General features: G+C 35.5%; 1 pseudogene; it reads left to right on the top strand.

The window, feature by feature from the left end:
• The first annotated feature begins 699 nt into the window (after positions 1-699).
• On the top strand, positions 700-1,441 carry LOC128592555 (40S ribosomal protein S6-like; annotated as a pseudogene).
• Positions 1,442-20,222: the final 18,781 nt, after the last annotated feature.

The raw sequence follows: 20,222 nt of genomic DNA, 5'->3' as shown, positions 1-20,222 counted from the left end.
TTTTGATCACTACTATGCCTCTCATGCCAGGAAAAGTGCCTTGCCCTTAGTAGATACACTTTACAACATTTGTAATGGTTAAGAACAAAACTTTTCTCGGGTTATAGTAGGCCATACTCCACTATACTTCGCTTGAGTCAAGAAGCTTTATTGAAAATAATATATTTATATGGATGCCATCAGAGTCATGAGATAGAGAGTATAGAAAATATTAGTGTCTAATTTGAAGCAAGAACAGAAATTTATATTTTATTTTTGTTTTTTAAAAATCAGATTTGTAAAGGAGAGAAGATAAATTATTTCCAAATGTTACCCCCCAAAGTCTGTTCAAAAGACTGATTGATTTTAATGATTTGAATATTGTAAGATTCTATTAAAGGCAAGAGGTGTTCAAGAATTTATTCAATTTTATTTCATAATGTGATCAATAAGGAAAGGATACTGTAAAGATGAATTAGCTATTACCATACATAAAAATTCTTCACTCAGATTCCCAAGAATATTAAACACTGTTGCAACAGAATTCACTTTTCCAAAGTGAAAAACTATGTTTTTATAAATAGCTTTTTATAGAGATATACTTTGCCAGTCATTAACATTCAACAGCTAGGATATGCCATGGCACTTGGAGCTCACCTGCCTTAAGAAACTTGCTACTATCTTTATCATGGTGCCTTGGAGGCAATCAACTGCTTCAAGATGAAGCTGAGTATCTCCTTTCCAGCCACTGGCTGCCAGAAACTCATTGAAGTGGCTGATGAATGCAAACTTCATATCTTCTAAGAGAAATGTGCAGCCACAGAAGTTGTTGCTGATGCTCTGGGTGAAGAGTAGAACAGGTATGTGTATCAAATGAGTGGTGGGAATGACAACCAAAGTCCACCCTTGAAGCAGGTGTCTTGACCTTGTGTTGTCTGCTACTGAGTAAGTGGCATTCCTGTTACAGACCAAGGAGAACTGGAGAAAGGAAGAGCAAGTCTGTTTAGGGTTGCATTGAAGATGCCAACCTGAGTTTCTCAACTAGCTTATTGTACAAAAAAGAGAGGAGGAAATCCCTGGATTGGCTGATACTACGGTACCTCATCATCTGAGGCCCCAGAGAGCTGGCAGAATCTGCAAACTTTTCAATCCATCTAAAGAAGATGATGGTCACCAATATGTTTTAAGAAAAACTCTAAACAAAGGAGGTAACAAACCTAGGCCCAAAGCTCCCATGATTAAGCATCTTGTAACTCCGAGCATCCCACAACATAAATGCTAGCACATTGCTCTGATGAGACAGCATACTAAGAAAAATAAGGAAGAGACTGTCAAATATCCTAAATTTTCAACTAAGAGAATGAAGGAGGCCAAAGAAAAATGCCTGGAACAGATTGTTAAGAGATGCAGCCTGTCCTCTCTGGAAGCTTCCACTTCTAAGTCTGAATCCAGTCAAAAATAAAATTTTTTGAGTAACAAATAAATAAGATTATATCTAAAGAAAAAAAGAAAAAGAAAAGTAACTTGTTACTGAATGGACCCTGCATATAGTATAGACATGCCTAGCCAAGTATAACAATTACAAGACCAGTGGGTTGATCAGAATCAGCTGGTGTACTCAGGAAGCCTCTCAGGGATTTAGGAAATAAAAAGGTTGCCAGCTTTTAAAGAAAACTCAGTAATGTTAGTTAGTTACACTTCCTTTTCAAAGTTCATTCTTTCCTTGTAAAAAACTTCATCCCACACGGCTTTGTCCACTTCCAAGCAACTACAGAATTCTGACATAATCTTTATATTGTCCCTGAGCCTTAGAACAAGGATAGTTCTTGCGAGAAATCACTCTCTCTGCTTGATTCCTTGGATAAAGCCTCAGAGTCATTCTTGACACCATGATTTAAGCAGCAATTACCAATATATTAGAGTTGACACACAAAATAAAATGGCACCTAACTTTTTGAAGGAATGGTCAATGCATCACTCAATGAGAAATGTGTCAATAGGTGATTTCATGGGGCAAACTTAGAAGGTATAGCCATTAAACACCTGGGCTACAAGGTATAGCCTATACACCTGCACGTGTCACTGCTCTGAATTCTGTGGGTAATTGTAATGCAATGGTAACTGTTTGCATAGCTAAAACTAGAAAAAGCACAGTAAAAACATGGTTCAAGATATTTTAAAATTCTATACTTTTACAAGGCACTTGCCATGAATAGAAGCTTGCAGGACTGGAAGTTGCTCTGGTGAGTCAGTTGAATGAGTGGTGAATAAATATGAAGTCCTAGGACATTATTGTACTTTACTGTGGATTTTATAAACATTATACACTTAAATTACACAAAATTTATAAAAAATATTTTTCTTTTCCTTTATTTAATAATAAATTATCCTTAGCTTACTGTCGCTTTTTGTACTTATATACTTTTAATTTTTTTTAACTTTTTAATCTTTTGTAATAATGCTTAGCTTAAAACGTGAACACATTTTATAGCTACACAAAAATATTTTGTCTTTATATCCTTATTCTGTGTCTCTAATATTTAATGTTTTTTTTCTTTTTTTCTTGTTAAACTTTCTTGTTAAAAACTAGGATACAGGGTGGTGCCTGTGGCTCAAGGGAATGGAGCACTGGCCCCATATGCCGGAGGTGGCAGGTTCGAACCCAGCCCCGGCCAAAAAAAAAAAAAAAACTGCAAAAAAACCCCCAAAAAACTAAGACACAGCACACACATTAGCTTATGTCTACACAGGGTCAGGATCATCAATATCACTGTCTTCCATCTCCACATCATGTCCCACTGAGAGATCTGCAGGGACAATGACATGTATGAAGTTGTCATCCCCTGTTACGACAATGCCATCTTCTCATATACCTCCTGAAGGACTTGTGTGAGGCTACAGTTACTTTTTTTTATATAAGTAGAAGTACTTTCTAAAATAATAAGTAATAACAGTAAATACATAGACCAGTTAACATAGTCACTATCATTATCAATTAGGCACTATACATAATTGCTATACTTTTGTATGACTGGCATCATAAATTTGTTTACAGCAACATCACCTCAAACATGTAAGTAACGTGTTGTGCTATGGTGTTATAATGGCTATGATGTCACTAGGTGACAGGAATTTTTCATCTCCATTATAATCTTATGGGACCACAATTACATGTGGGCCATCATCAATCAAAACATCATTGATTGTATAGCTTTAGAGAGAAAGCATAGATAGAATTAGTTATGATAGACAATGCACTTTTTTTTTTTTTTTTTTGCAGTTTTTGGCCGGGGCTGGGTTTGAACTTGCCACTTCTGGCATATGCGGCCAGCGCCCTACTCCTTTGAGCCACAGGCACTTTTTAAATTAATTTGTTCATTCATTTATCAATCTCTTACCAAGTGTCAGGTAAATTAACATCTAAGAAGGGTATGGAAGATAATTTACCTTTCAGACTCAACACTATTACAGAGAATTTAGGATATGTCAAATAACTAATAAATCTTGGACGTGAATTTTTATTTGATAGTCTCTTGGTTCAGAACTCACGAAGATAGTCTGTGCTGCATATAGTCATTTCTTAGTGAAGCTCTTTCTCAAAGAACCTGGAGATGAACAGAGAAGCCTGAAGCATTCAAATATGTCTTCTGTCCCTTTCAAAACAAAGCAAAGCCAAACACAGCACCATATGCCAGAAACCCAAACAACAGAAGAAGACAGGATCTTCTAAAAGTATTCATAGCCTCCTCAAACAACAAATCTAATGACTCTCAGTTGAGCCTAACTGCATTTGAAGAGGAAACAGTTGGGATGTGACAGGTCCACATCAGTTGTTTGGGGCGGTAGCAGAAATGTTGGGATGGTATGCTTGGGAGAGGCTTGTCTTGTTTTTTAACTTCATGCCCATGATACTGCCATTGCGATTTTTTTGACAGTCCCAGGGAAAATGCAAACAGAACTGACCTCTCTTCAGCAGCTCTGTATCCGTGGGGCTCATGTAGGCAGATTGGCATCTGCAGGCACATCTTTAGCAAGTTGGCAGCCTCTGTGCCCTTTGCAGGTTGCAATCAAACCTGCCTTCTACAGCAGCCTCTTTCTGGTTGATTAACTTTAATGTAATTTTAATTAAAAACCACAGTGTCAAAGGGTTTAGCTACTCGAGAAATGAGCACAGACTGCGGCCCAGTGGCAGCAGTCACTTGGAAAATGGAAATGTGTCCTGACAATGTTGTGCAGGGGCCAGATAAACAGAGTTGCTGCAGTGCGTCGCTCACATGCAGGAAACAGGCAAGGGAACATCAGAACCAGGACACCGGCTTGTACATCAAGGGGTTCTAATGTATGAACTTCAGGTGCCATAGACATTTTTGAGAGCTTGTTCAGTCCTGGCAGAAAATATCCTCTACAGTGGCTGGCTGTGACCATTCTGTTCCCCTTGTGGCATTTGGGTCTCTAAATCAACACACAAATCTGGGTTACATATGAATCAAATTTCAGGCAGGAACGAGGAGCCAAGACTGATTGTATTATTCAATGACAGAATTCCTCTTTTTTCACAATATGTACTTTATAGGAGACAGGGTATTTTAAATATCAAAAATAAACTTTTCTTTCAAGGAAAGATTTTCTTGGGGGTATGACTCCTTGACTCCTTTACAAATAGTGCCAAGGAACTGTAACTGACTGCTTTCAGAAAGGTTTTTGCATTACTTGAACTGGAAGAACGAGATGAAATAACCTGGCAAATATGTTTAGTTATGGCAGGTTTACAAAATAGATTTTATTTACTTGATCTTCTTATGTATTAAAATGTAAATAATTACTTAAAATGTTTGATTATCCTGAAGACAGGTTACTTTTTAAATTCCTGTTTTTCTTTAATTTTCTTGTTGATTTAGATAATGCTCAAAAGATTGAAATGTGGTCCTATGTGGGAGAAGTATTTTATTAATTCCAGTGGAACAAATGCCTCTATTCCACTCTGAAATGCCCTTTATTCTTCCTCAGTGTAGCTAATTTTTCAGGGCACAACTCTCAGGAGAACACCTAGTGACGTCAATTCTTCAGAGGAGAATTTCCTCCACCAGGTTTGTAGGACGCTGGGGCTGCTTTGTTGACAGATGGGGCCGGTACAGGTGGGCCCAGAGCCATCTGAACAGAAGGGGCCCCTGGACCCTGACAGAGAGGATAGACAGAACGGTGGGGGAGAGTTTAGGGCAGTGGACAGGGAGGGGAGAGAGGAGGCAGGGAGGATTTCTACACTGAATCCAGCAGAGAGGAAGAAAAGCAAAACAAGCAGATGGGTGGATAGGGAGAGGTGATTTGAATTGTATAACTTGCTTAAGAGACTAATAAAAAAACAATCTCTGGGGGTTCATTGCAGGCAATTTTGGAAAATTGGAAATTTATCTAAGATTGCCTAAGTAAAGAAAAATGAAAGAAGAATAAATATGAAATAAAAATACAGAAATTAATTATGTGAGCTTGCATGATTAATCCTTTGCAGGTCCCTATTCATCCAGGTAGAGTAGAATTATTCTCTGGCTATTTCTAGCAGTAAAGGGCCATTATTATTGCCCTCTAATCCCAAGTGCTTTCTCCACTAAAAGACAAAATAGGATTTTGATTGTTGGTTAAACAATCAAAGGATCACCTATGTCCATCTATTATGTTAAGTAACAATCTAATACATAATACATTTATAAAGTCCCTTTCATGGCAATTAAAAAAAATCCTACAAGGGCAGGATCTAGATAAGTTAAACCAGAATATCCAAAAATATATTGTCTGGTTCATGTCAAACAGCCTTCATGTGCTCTGTGACATGCGTAGGTTTCCCTGACTTTGGTCATGGAACTCTTTTGAAAAGCATTTCTTGAGGATAGTTTACAAAGTACACACCTTAGAAAACAAACTCTCTTGAACCAGGCAAAGGCACCCAGGACTTTGTCTTTGCCAAAGAGGTTGTCTGGGTAGGTACATTTTGAATCTGCATTTGCATTGCAGCTTGTGTTCAGCAATGGGCTGACATTGGCCATTTAGGAGGAATCTGCTCATATCTAACAATGTGAATGGAAGTGCGAAAAGCCTTATATTAGCAGGAGACCAGATCAGTGGTGTTGTCTTTTACCTATTTTGCAGTATACGTTTTGAATTAAAGAGTTTGTACTCTTAAATGAGTTCAGTGAGTGATGAGGAAAAATATTTTCTAAAAATTATAGCCTATCACTGACTGGAATATGTGCTGGCCATATACACAGCTGTGCTTGTGTGTTGCAGCCAAATGCCAAGTCTGCTCCTGAACTTTCTCTTGGTCTTGGTTTACAATTTTCCACGAATGAACAACAAGTACTCCTTAATCCCCACAAAAGCAGAACCAGGTCTGGTTTTGCTCACTACTGTGTCCCTAACACTTACCACATGGTCTAAATTCAACAAATACTATTAGAACTAATGAATTGTCCTTCTGGTTAATGTTGAATACCAGTTGTGACATATCAGAACACACGAGAGCTAGCACCAAACAATGGTGGAAATAATTTTACTGAATATTACTGGGTGATTACTTTTTTTTCCTTTTAGTAGAAGTAATATCAAATATCAGTTATATGCAAATCACTCTGCTATGAACCCTTGGAGATAAAAGGAGAGAGCAAGAAGAGAGAGATTCTTTAGAAGGAGTATCATCTGGTGGGTGTGACTTTAATACATGAGAATAAAACCAGATTGGTGAATGGGGAAAGAGAAGGTAGGAATTGGACAGTGGGGCAGTGTAGGATGAAGACAGAATTAGCCATATTGAAACTCATCTCCTTTCCAAATGGAGAAAAGACACCACACTTAGATTATCATCCACATGATCAAGATTGGATTTTCCTTGGCTAGGGACAGCAGAGGTGGCTAGAAGAAGAAGGGAAAATCCATTTGATGTGGTAATTTGGTTCCTGCATGTGAGCACACAGAGTTCAGGTTTGGGGAGATGACTCAATTGGTGTAAAAGGAACTCAGCAGTTTTCCTGGTAGACTATAACAATAACCCCTACATTTGCATAACACATTTTCACACTATTGCACTTAATCCTTGCAACAGCTTTCGGTGATAGATATTTGTATTCTGATTTTACAGATGAGGAGGCTCAGAGAAGTTAGTCTTCATAGTTCTACCCCCAGTAGGCTCATGATTGAGCAACTGGTCTGGCTCTAAGTTCTCAGTCCCGAGTCCTTTTTATCAGCAGGTGTTTTTATCTTCCCCACAGGTCCCACTGTAATGCTGAACAAATAAAGTTACCAAATTGATGCAAATCATTTCTCTTATTCCCAGGGGTCATGTTTGCTGATATCCCAAATGGTATAAGCACCTTACATTTTATTCCTCAAGCACCGCCCTACACTTAGCAAATAGTAATAATATGTCCTTGTTTCATTACTGAACATAGCCAGGGGCACAGCTATGGACTTTTCATATGTTATTTTCCTGTATCCTTCACAACCTAAAATTTTCTGAAGGGAGATAGTGTGTGCTATTCATCTTTGAGTCTGAAGAAATTTGATTGACTTTAAATAAAATTATGCTCTGTGTTTCTTTAGACTGTTTTCCAAATATCTTATAAACCTCATTAAGGACTATGAAGATATTACCACCCACTAACTAGATTAAATTCTTGTGAACAATTTTAGGTTCATGAACAGTTTAATTTTGTACTTTCAAAATACCCTGACTCTTGGTCTCTGTTGGTTATAAGCTTCAGAAGTATAGCACAATGTTTGCCTCTTATATTGCCTTTTCTCCAGCATCTTTTTTGATCTGTAACTTAGCAGGTACTTAATAATTATTCACTGAATGATTAGCACCACTATTTTTCCTCTTAGGGAGAGATCTGATTTTCATCATGTTTGAGGAAAAACATTACAATGAATATTACTAATAAAGCTTTATTTGCAGGTGAATTTGACTGCTAAACTAACATATGTGGATGTTAAGCAAAATAATACATCATGGAGCTTCCCTGAGATTCAATGAATCTAAAGCAGAAATGAGGTGTTTAACTCAAATTGATATTTGTCATCAGCCAATAAAACATAATGGCAAAACCAAATTTGAGAAGAAAATCATTATTTCTGTAATATTTGGGGTTTAGCATTACAAAGTCTTGTTGTTACATATTCATCAAACTTCTACATACTAAATATATAAGTACAAGGTTGGGATAAGAGTGACCAGGCATGAAACACACACTTTGAGCCAAAGATCTTATGTTAGACATGTTTTACACCCATGATTTAATTTAATTAACATAATTCATCAGGATAGGTATTAATCACATCTTATAGACTTGGAAAACAGACCCAGAGTGATAACTAACTGGCTTAAGTCCTAAGTTCAACCTATGAAGTGGTAAAATATGCTTGACAAAAAAGCTGGGTGAATACCAAAGGCAGACAATGTAACAGAATGATCATGGAAAGAGAAATTCAAAGACATCTCTGACAAAATCACTCATCCTAGGTTGATGGTCACACGCTCAAGACTGCATCTTTGAAAAATGACAGCAGATGCTACACATTACAGGGGAAATAGATCTCACTAAAATAGGTTAACCAAGTCACTAAGAAAACTACGCAATCAAACAACAAGAAAAGACCCTGAGGAGGCAGGGAAGTGAATTAGTATTCAGAGTTTCTATAATAAATTTCTAGTTTTTCCAGTTTTTAATAGCAACAGAATCATAAGACATGCAAAGAAACAGAAAGCTCTGACCCATACATCATAAAAAAACAGATAACAAAAACTGACCATGAGAAGGCCCCAATGACAGATATATAACAAACCCTTCAAAGGAAGGAATCATTATAAATATGTTCAAAGAACTAACGGAAAGAATGTCTAAAGATATAAAAGAAGATATGATGACAATTACTAATCAAATAGAAAATATCAATAAAGATATAAATATTGTATTAAAAGAACCAAGTGGAAATTTGGGAGTTGAAAAGTATGAAACCAAATTCACTTGTGTGTGTGTGTGTGTGTGTCAATAACAATTTTGAACTTGCAGATAAAAAGAACTGGCAGTAACAAGAACTGAAGACAGATTAACAGGGATGATAAACTCTAAAGTATATAGAGAAAATTATGAAGGAAAAAGAAAGAGCATCATAAAAATGTGGGATACCATTAAGAACATCAACATATTACTACTTTAGGAGTATGAGAAAAAGAAAGAAAAAAATTTGAAGAAAAAATAACTGGAACCTTCTGAAATATGCTGAAAAATATTAAACTACACAACCAACAAGCTTTATTAACTCTAAGTAAGACAGCACAAAGAAATTTATATATCCAGTCACATCATGGTACAAATGCTAAAAAACAAAGATGAAGAGAAAATCCTGAGAGTATCAAGAGAAAATCAATTTAGCACATATGACAGAATTCTAGTAAGATAAACAGATGACTTCATATCAGAAAAATGGGATACAGAAGGCAGTAGAGTTTACCCTTGAAAAATATGAGGGTCTAGGGACTCTCCACAGTCAAACATCCATGTATAACTTTTGGCACTCCCTAAACTTAATTGCTAATAATCTACTGTTGACCAAGAGCCTTACTAATAACACTATCAATTGATTAACATATATTTTGTATGGTATATAAAGTCAGACAATTAAGTTCACAAATTCATCCTAGAAAAACTACTACATACATCATTGCTGAATATTGCTTTGGTCGCGTTCAAAGTACCCTTGAGTATCTGGTGGCCATTAGTGATATTCAGCAATGAGGTATGCAGCACTTTTTCTAGGATGAGTTTGTGAACTTAATTGTCATACCTCATACAATGACAGCTCTGATGGCCATTCCAGAAAACAAGTTCCACAATTGCTTTGAAGGGTGGAGTAGGCGTTGGCATCAATGCATAGCTTCCCAGGGGGAGGGGGCCTGGTGGGGTGGGTATTTGAAAGCTGACCATAGTGATATTCAGCAATGACGGTTGTAGCACTTTTTCTGGAATGAGTTTGTGAACTTAATTGTCTGGCCTCATGCATATTATATATTGTATTCTTACAACAAAGTAAGCTATATTAAGAAAATGAGGAAGAGAAAATATGTTTACCATTTATTAAATGGAAGTGGATCATCATGAAGGTCTTCATCCTCATTGTTTTCACATTGAGTAGGTCAAGGAGGAGAAGGAAGAGATGGATTGGTTTCACTGACTCAAGGGTGGTACAGGTGGCAGCAAATCCAGGGATAAGTGTACTCCATACAGTTCAAACATGCATTATTCAAGAGTCAACTGTATTAAAAGAACTGAAAGAAAAAAACTGTCAACCAAAAAATCTTATGTTTGACAAAAAGCTATCTTCTTACAAAAATGAAGGTGATACAAAACATTACCAAATAAACAAAGAACCGACAGGATTTATGCTAACTGATGTCTCATACAAGAATACGAAAGGACGTTTTCAGGCTGAAAGTAAGCGATTCCAGACAGTGATTTGAATTCATTTTTAAAAAGCAAAAGTAAAGGTAAATGAAAAGACAAAAGAAATTCATATTTTTTCTCTTTCAGTCTCCTTAGTGATTTAAAAAGTAACTTAATGAAACTATGTGTATGATTAAACTATTGGGCCTATAACATATAAAAGAGTAAAATATTGACCATAACATCACAGTAGCAGTATTGTGACCATAACATCACCAAGTAGGTGAGTGATAGTAAAACTGTATTTGAGTAAGAAAATGATAACAGATGGCAAAATGAATCCACAGGAAAAATGGGGGAAAAAAGGAAACATTAAAAAGAAGGTTAGTATCACAAACTCTATAAATATGTAGTTGTTCTCTTTTCTTTTCTCAGCTTCTTTAATAGATGTAAAGTTATATAAAGGAATAATTATAAAAATGTAATTCTGGGGTTGTAATATATATAGGTATAATATGTAACAATAAGAGCACAGTTAAAGGAATTGTATAGGAATAATCTTCCCATATCTCACTGGAATCAAGGCCATATGCATCTGAACTAGACTGTAATAAGATGTATATGCTAAGCTTCAGAGCAACCACTAAGACAGTAAGAAAGTCATTATCAGAATCAAAATGTTGAAGTAGAAAATACTCAGTACAAAACACAGTAGTAAAAGAGGAGCAGAGGAATCATAAGAGATGAGACATATAGAAACCTAAAAGCAAAATAGTGAGTATAAATCCAAGTATGTCAGTAAAAACGTCAAACGTGAATAAACAAGACAATCAAAAGGTAGAGATAGACTAGATATAAAAACATGGTGCAATGAAGATGCTACCTATAGGAGACAAAGTTTAGATACCAAGATACAAATTATTGAAAGTAAAAGTGTGGGAAAAGATCATTCACAGAGCAACCACATGAAAGCTGGAGTGGTTATAGTAATATGGGACAAAAGAGGCTTTAAAAAATGCCACTAGATATAAAAGAGAATGGTTGGTTCATCATGATTAAAAGGTTAATCCATCAGGAAGACATAACAGTGATAAACATATACAGACTCAAAAACAAAACCTCAAAATACATGAATTTAAAGGAGGAAAGTATAATTCAACAATAATGGTTAGAGATTTCAATCGTACATCTTCAATAATGGATAATACAACTAGGCAGAAGAACAACAAGGAAATAGGAAATAGACTTGAAAACGCTACATATAAACTATAATCTACTTCTATAGAACACTCAACAAGAGCAGAACACACACTCTTCTAAAGTGCTCATGAAACATTCTCCAGAATAAACCATATGCTAGGCTATAATAGAAACCTCAATATTTTAAAAAGGACTGAAATCATATGAGCTATGTTCTTTGATAACAAAGGAGTGAAAGTAGATCTCAATAACAAAAATGAATGTGGGAAAATTGTAAATAAATAAGTCAACACATTCTAAAAATAAACTTCAAAGGGAGTTAGAAACTTTTTTGAGATAAATGAAAATAAATACACAACACACTAAAACTCATAGGTTGTAGCTAAAGCAGTACCGAGAGAGAATTTTAGAGCACTAAATCCTGACATTAGGAAAGCGAAAATGTCTCAGATTAATAACTAAGTTCTACCTCTAGAAACTGGAAAAAGAATAGCAAACTAAACCTTCAGCTAGTAGAAGGAGGGTAATAATAAAGAATGGTATTAAAATGAATAAAATGGAAAATTTATAAAAGCAATAGAGAAAAATCAATCAAAACAAAATTGTGTCTTTAAAAATACCAACAAAATTGATAGACTATGAGCTAGGCTGAGCGAAGAATAAGAAGATCTGAGGATACCTTTAAAAAAATTAAAAGATAGAATTAATAATCAAAAAACTTTCTACAAAGGAAAGCCCAAACCCTGATGGCTTTACTGGTGAATCCCAACAAATGTTTAAAGAAAAAGTACTAACCCTTCAAAAACTCTTTCAAGAAAAAATAGAAGAGAACGTTTACTTTATTCTAAGAGGCTAGGATTACTCTGATACCAAAATCAGACTAAGACATTATAAGAAAAGAAAATGAGAGACCAGTATCTCTCATAAAGATAGATGCAAATATTCTTAACAAAATACTAACAAAGCTAATCCTGCAACATATAAAAAGACTCAGACTCCATTATTAAGTGAGATTTATCCCAGTAGTATAAGTCTGGTTTAATGTCTGAGAACTAAGTAATGTAATACACCATATCAATAGAATAAATTACAAAAATCATACAATTATCAAACCATAGCAAAAACACTTGCCAAAACTCAACACCATTTCCTAATAAAAATGTTTTTGTTATGAAAATTATCTTAGTAATTTTAATATCCTCTCTCATTTTTTCCCTTTGCTCAAACTAAGAATATAAAGAAACTTTCTGGACCTTCTAAGGTGGATCTACAAAAACTCACAGCTGACATTATACTTCATGGGGAAAGATTGAGTGCTTTTCTGCTAAGATCAGGAACAAAACAAGGATATGTGCTGTCACTATCTGTATTAATGTTTTGCTGAAGTTGGTAGTCAGGGAAATAAGGTACAAAAATGAAATTAAAAGCATCTCAATTGAAAAGAAAGCAGTGAAACTATCTTTGCAGATGAAATCATTTTAATTTAGAAAATCCTAAGGAATTTACTATGCCTATTAGAACTAATAAACAAGTTCAGTAAAAGTGCAAGGTACAAGATCAATACACAAAATCAATTCTATTTCCATATACTTGCAATGAACAATTAGAAAACAAAATTAAGAAAACATTTTTATTTACAATGTCAAAAATAACAGAGTATTAATTTTAACAGACGGATTATAAAACTTACACTCTGAAAAGTATAAAATCATGTTGAAAGAAATTCAAGAAGGCCTAGATGAATGTGAAGACATCTTAGGTTCAAGGATTAGAGGATTTAACATTATTGTTACTACAATGCTCCCCTCATTGATCTACGGATTCAATGCAATTCCTATAAAAATCCTTGCTGACTTCCTTGCAGATATTGACAAAGTTATCCCAAAATTCATATGACAATGCAAATCATCCAGAATACTCCTCCCCAAGGAGAAAATCTTGAAAAAGAAAGAACAAAATTGGAGAACTCACAAAAGGTTCCAGGGCAACTGGATATCCAAGACTGAAGTCAAATCTCTAATTCAGGCCATACACAAAAGTTAACTCAGAAAGGATGAAAGATTTTTACCACTGTGATCTTCTTCCCCCAAATTCATATCCCAATCTAATCACGAGAATAACCTTAAATTCTAAAAAAAAAAAAAAGGAATTCATACAACATACATGGTCAGAACTCCTCAAGATTTTCAGGATATCAAAAACAAAGAAATTGTGAGGAGCTGTCATCGTCATTATTAGCCTAAGGAGACGTGACAACTACATGAAATATGGTATGCTGGATGGGATCCTGTGACAGAAAAAGTACATTAAGTAAAAACTAAGGAAATCGGAATAAACCATGAAATTTAGTTAGTTATAAGGTGTCAGCACTGGTTCATTAATCATAACAAATGTATCATACTAACGTAAGATGTTAACAATGGGGCAAATGTCATGTAAGGTATATGTAAACTGATTATATTATCTGCTCAATTTTTTTTGTAAATCTAAAACTTCTAAAATTAATGCCTATGGATGAAAAAAATGGTTCAAAGACTTAAAAGCTAAAACTGTTAGAAGAAAGCATTAACATGAGTCTTTGTAGCCTTAGATGATGCAACGGTTTTTCAGGTAAAATGCCAAAAACATAAACCACACACACGTAAAAACTGGTATAAATGCACCATCATCAATTTTTCTTCCCACTTTACCAGCCTCTTTGCTGATGCTTCTCCAACAGATCACTTACACACCAATCTTTGTCTCAGGATCTATTTCTGGAAAACTTAGAACCTAAGTCAGACTACCACTCTCTGAACTCCCTTCCCTTTGTACCCAAGCCCAATTCCTTTAGCCCAAGAAGGTCTTGAATGCTTCAAGAATTACCCCACTACTTATAAACTGATTGCTTTTTTTTAATGTAAAGTTTTTCATTTTATATAGATTGCCCTAATTGTAGGAATAATACAGACTTGTTGAAAAACAAATTTGGCAATAAACCAATCAAAAACCACTGTGTATTTTGGCTCCCTGGCTGCTGACCTTCCCATTCTCGTTCTTGGTATTTTCCCTGACATTGCTTCTATTCTTACAGAATCAGGGGCAGCTCTGAACCCCACTTTCATGTATACTCCAGGGTTTTTATGGGGTTTGTAGAGAATAACTCACTGTATACTTTGCAAGGGAGCCAGTACCTGCTGTCTCTGTCAAAATGAGTTTCCTGCCCCCAGGTACACACTTCTTCCAGGTTGGGTATAGACTTTGCTCTTTGATACAATGTCTTACTCTGACAAAATTCAAGTATCATAATTCTGGCACAGTGAGAGAAAGCTGTCTGTTTCAAAATCCTCTTTGTCATTTGCCGGGAGGTGTAGCAAAGCTTCTGCTATCCTGTCATGGAGGTTCAAAGTTTATATAGATGGGTACAAATTATATAGATGCTAACAAATGAGATCTAATCAGGCTAAATTTACTCTGTTCTGCATTCAAGTTGTTTTCTTCTGGATCCTAACTCTTGAATAAAATAGTTATGTTTGAAAAATTACTTAAAGAGAAGGCATGTCTTATTACTAATCATGCTGTTAATCTCTAATAAGTATGGTGCAATATTTTTAGGTTTGGGAAATCATAAGAGCTATCCACAGAGTTCAAGGCCTAGAATACAGGAAATGTTTGTGGTGGTAGTGCTAATCCCAGTGCTGGGTCTAGCACAGTAAGTGCTAGTCATTATTTTCAAATCTTACCTCTCCACTGTACACTTTCATTTTGGTTTCTAAGTCTTACTGGTTCTATCTTGGAAATATTTTGAATCTAAACTTTTTTTTTCAATCAAAATGTTTAAAACTAAGCTCTTATTCTGAAAATATATTACTACATAGCCACCCCAAAATATAGTGACTTGAAGTACCAACCATTTTATTATATCTCACTATTTTGTGAGTCAATAGTTCACGCGGGAGTTGGCTGGATAGCTCTTGTACTCCACGTTATCTTTCAGTGGTATTTAGCTGACCTGTTTTGGTGGCTCCAAGATGGTTTCTCTCACACAACCTTGTAGATTCTGGCATCTCCATGAAATGTAGTAGGATTTCTCATACGGTAACTGAAGTTTCCAATAGACTGAGGTAAAAGTTGCCAGTCTTCTTAATGTCTAGGCCTGGAGTAGGTGAAGTGTCACTTTGGTTATAATTTATTAATTAAAGCAGTTAGAGATTTGAAAGGAGGGGATTGGACCCTCTTCTCTCTCCAGCTATTTTTAATCTTCTGTAGCCCTCATTTCTGCCTCACATAGTACCACAGGCTCTTCTAATCACAGCCTATCAACCCCTGATAATTTTCCTTCCACACTTAACACTATGCACTGTCTGACTGCTGTCTCTGTGACTATAATTGAGCTTTGTATCATAGCACACAAAGCTTTTTATAACCTGGCATCAATCTGTATTCCAAATATCACTTCCCAGCCCTCCTCTGTAAGAACCTCTACCAGTCTCAAAACATGCCATGCCTACTCTTTTTTGCCTTCTTGGCTTCTCTAGGCAGAAGCTGTCTTTTAGCTGGTTTGGGCTGTTATAATAACAAATTACTATAGACCAGGTGGCTTAAACAACAAGCACTTACGTCTCACAGTTACAGGGGCTGGGGAGTCCAAGAACAAGGTTCTGGCAGACCCAGTATCTAGTGAGAGTCTGCCTCCTGGTTTTCAGATGGCTTCCTTTTTGTTATAGTTACACATAGCAGCAAGTAGAGAGAAAGATCTCATGTCTCCTTTTGTTTCATTCATGAGGGCTTTATTCATTTCCAAAGGCCCCACCTTCAGATACCATCACACTAGGGATAGACTTCAACATATAAATTTTGGAGTAGACACAATCTATTTAGTCCATGTGCTAAAGACTATGAAAGACCATGTAGTCTTTCCAAAATCTCTAGTTTCCAGAGAATTCTATTCATTTATGATAACTTTTTTCATATTGTATTGCCTTTTATCTCTCTCTCCTGTACAATCACTGAAGGAAAGTGCATTTCTGCCCCTAGTATTTCAGTACAGTATCTAGCATATAGATCACAAATATATCTTCTAAATAAATAGCAGAAGACTGGAAGAGATTTGATAGCAGAAAAGTTAAATACTCTCATAATGTGACCTTTTTTTCACTCTTTTCTTGCAGGCATAAAAGGTGATCAGAGGAGGGGGCATGATATAATAAAAGACCATATAACCTCCAAAGGTCACTAAGCATCTGTCCACAGATGGAATGTCCATATCTCCAGGTAGGACAAGTCTCATGATATTTTGTCCTCCGTGCATTGTCATCCAGCAATTTACTTTAGAATCAGCCTTCTAGAACTAATATCACACACATTTTGTAAAATGAACCAAAGGTAAAAGGGTGAAGTTAAACTTGCAACATTTCTGTTATCTTTAACAATGCAATGGGTGTCTCAGAGAATGAATTATAGGCACAAAACTGTGACTCTGCCCCATCACAAGAAACTTGTCTTTTCATATTACAGATATTTATTTCATATGTCAACAATTTAATTATTAACAAAGTATTAATAAAGCTAGATTGTGCTGAGTATGCAATCTCTAAATAAAGAAAATCCACAATGAATTAAAACTTCAATAATGTGCTGGAAAGTGTATATCCTCAGCCTGAAAGAGGTGTTTTACCTCCCTGAGTACAAGATGTGTTACACTCTCTCCTGAATGTATTTTCTACTTTTATTTTTTTTAATCATTTTGTTCCTAAAATGGAAGCGATATTTGGGGGTGAGTCCTTTGGGCTCCTATAATGAAATACTTTATGGTAGGTAACATAACTGAAATTTACTTCTCACAGTTGTGGAGGATGGGCAATCCAAGGTCAAGGCAATAGTGAGGTCTGGCTGATGAGAGCTCTGAACCTCACGTGGTGGAAAGAACAAACCAACTCCCTCAGGCCTCTTTCATAAGGTCACTATTCTCATTTGTAAATGTTCCATCTTCAGGAATTAATCACCTCCTCAAAGGCCTTACTTCTTAATATTACCATACTGGGGATTAGGTCTCAGCACATGAATTTTGTGGGAACACAAACATCTGGACCATAGAAACGTTAATTAGGGGAATGCTCATTTTATTTTCCTCACCCCAACCCCTGTTAGAAGAGCACCAGCATAGACAACTGCAGGAGCCTTTAAACTTTTGATCAAAACTTATAGGGAGAAATATATCTTTCATCATGACACATTATACACACACACACACATTGCATAAAGCAAAAGCTTCAGGAAATAATAGTTGGATATTTTAAAATTTAATTTAGTTCATTTTTTAATTAAAAAAACCCTAGTCATAATACATTAAATTGACTTCCTGACCCACGATTATAAAATACCAGTATTTTAGATGTGTTTTAAGGTCATAGAACATGCCTTATGATTCTTTTACCTTGTGAATTGTGCACTTTCTTTTAACAACACTCTCTTCATTTGTAAAATAAATATTAATACCTACCTCAAGGTAGCAGAGAGAGTTAACTGAGATGATACTGTTAGTGAGACTAAAATCTAGTTGACGCTTAATAAATGTTAGTTTCTTTTCCTCTCTTCTGCTTGTAAACTAGCAGGAACCAGCTGAGATTCACAAGTTTGCATCTTTTAAAAATTTCAACCGCTGCCTATATCACAAAATCTCAAAACTGCAGATGCTGGCGTGGTTGTGGTGAGAAAGGAAAACGTTTACACTGCTGGTGGGACTGCAAACTAATACAACGTTTTTGGAAGGAAGTATGGAGAAACCTCAAAGAACTCAACCTAGACCTCCCGTTTGATCCTGCAATCCCATTACTGGGCATCTATCCAGACGGAAAAAAAAAACTTTTATTATAAAGACATTTGTACCAGGCTGTTTATCCCAGCCCAATTTACAATTGCCAAAATGTGGAAACAACCTAAATGTCCTTCAACCCAGGAGTGGATCGGTAAGCTGTCCCATATGTATACAATGGAATATTATTCAACCATAAAAAAATGGAGATTTTTCAGCATTTGTACTAACCTGGATGGAGGTGGAACACATTATTCTTAGTGAAGCATGACAGGAGTGGAGAAGTATGAATCCTATGTACTCAATTTTTATTTGAAGACAATGACAATTAATGACTTGGTGGGGCATGGGGGAAGGGGAGAGCAGACAGAGGAGGAGGTAAGGGCTGAGGGAAAGGAAAAGAAGAAGAAGAAAAAAAAGAGCAAGAAAAGAAAAGAAAATAGTGACTAATCTTCACATAAATTGGTTTTAATTTTGACCAAAGTATATTACTTAAACATTAATTTTTAACTCAACAAGTTAATATGTTGTTTAGGATATTGTATCCTCATTTATAAGTGACATATGTTTGTAATTTCTCCTTTATAATAATATATTTTCTCCAACTTTTTTTTTTTTTGGTTTTTGGCCGGGGCTAGGTTTGAACCTGCCACCTCCGGCATATGGGACCGGCGCCCTACTCCTTGAGCCACAGGCGCCGCCCTATTTTCTCCAACTTTAATATCGGGGTACCCAGATCAAGTAGAATGAATTTGATGTGTTTCTTCTTTTTCTATTGTCTACAAGACTTAGCATGATCTGTTTTTTGGAAATTATCTTTTACTTTTATTTATAAATATTGGTTGTCTATTTTTTGATACTTAAAAAAAAATAAGAAGTTAACTGATGACTCCTTACTGAATCTCAGAGTCAAAGCGTTCTATAATAGACATACTCTTATTTGACAATGTGAATGTTACTTTCTTTGCATTATTATTATTATTGCTTAATATTTTGATGTAGCAATCATCTGATTCCTTTTCTGAATGTATTTATGTTCATTCATCCTTTACAAGGTTTTGTTTCTAGTTAAAAAAAGATAAAAAATTTTGACTGCTTTATTGAGATATAATTTATACATCACATCATTTGTTCAGTTAAAGTATAGAATTATTTCAATGCTTTTTCATATACTTACAGATAGCTGAAAACATTGTTATAGTTAATTTTTAAGCATTTCAGTCATTTCAAAAGAATTTTTGTATCCTTCAGCTATCCATAGTCCATCACAGGTCTTTAACAGTGAAAAAATATTTCTTCTAATTCCCTATCTCTAAAGATTGGTCAGAGGTGTTTAGCCTCTGTTAATGCATCTGTTACTTCCATGTTCAACTAATAAAGTCATTTTCAACAACTCCTGGCCAACTCCATTACAAGAGCACCTGCAACTTGTCAAAAAAGATTAGAAAGAAGATAAAGAAAATCATGATGAAGATGAAAAAAAACATTTATTTTAAATGAGCAATGGGCAAGATGGGGAAGTTGATTATAATAATGACTATGATAGACAAGACCCCATCCTTTGGTTTCTATTCTCAAACTAACAGTTTTCACACCTAATTCTTCCCAATAGCTGAAGAGTTCCTTTGGAATCTTAGCCTTAAAAATAAAACAATAAACAGAAGCATGGTTTTCCTAACAGTGAAGGATTTGTTTTATGGGTTATTTATTTATTTATTTTGAGACAGAGTCTAACTCTGGTGCCCTGGGTAGAGTGCTGGGTTACCATAGCTAATAGCAACCTTAAACTCTTAGACTCAGGAGATCCTCCTGCCTCAGCCTCC

This window comes from Nycticebus coucang, chromosome 8 (genome assembly GCF_027406575.1).
Source record: "Nycticebus coucang isolate mNycCou1 chromosome 8, mNycCou1.pri, whole genome shotgun sequence".
NCBI classification, from domain to species: Eukaryota; Metazoa; Chordata; class Mammalia; order Primates; family Lorisidae; genus Nycticebus; species Nycticebus coucang.
This window is presented reverse-complemented; position numbering and strand designations above follow the sequence as displayed.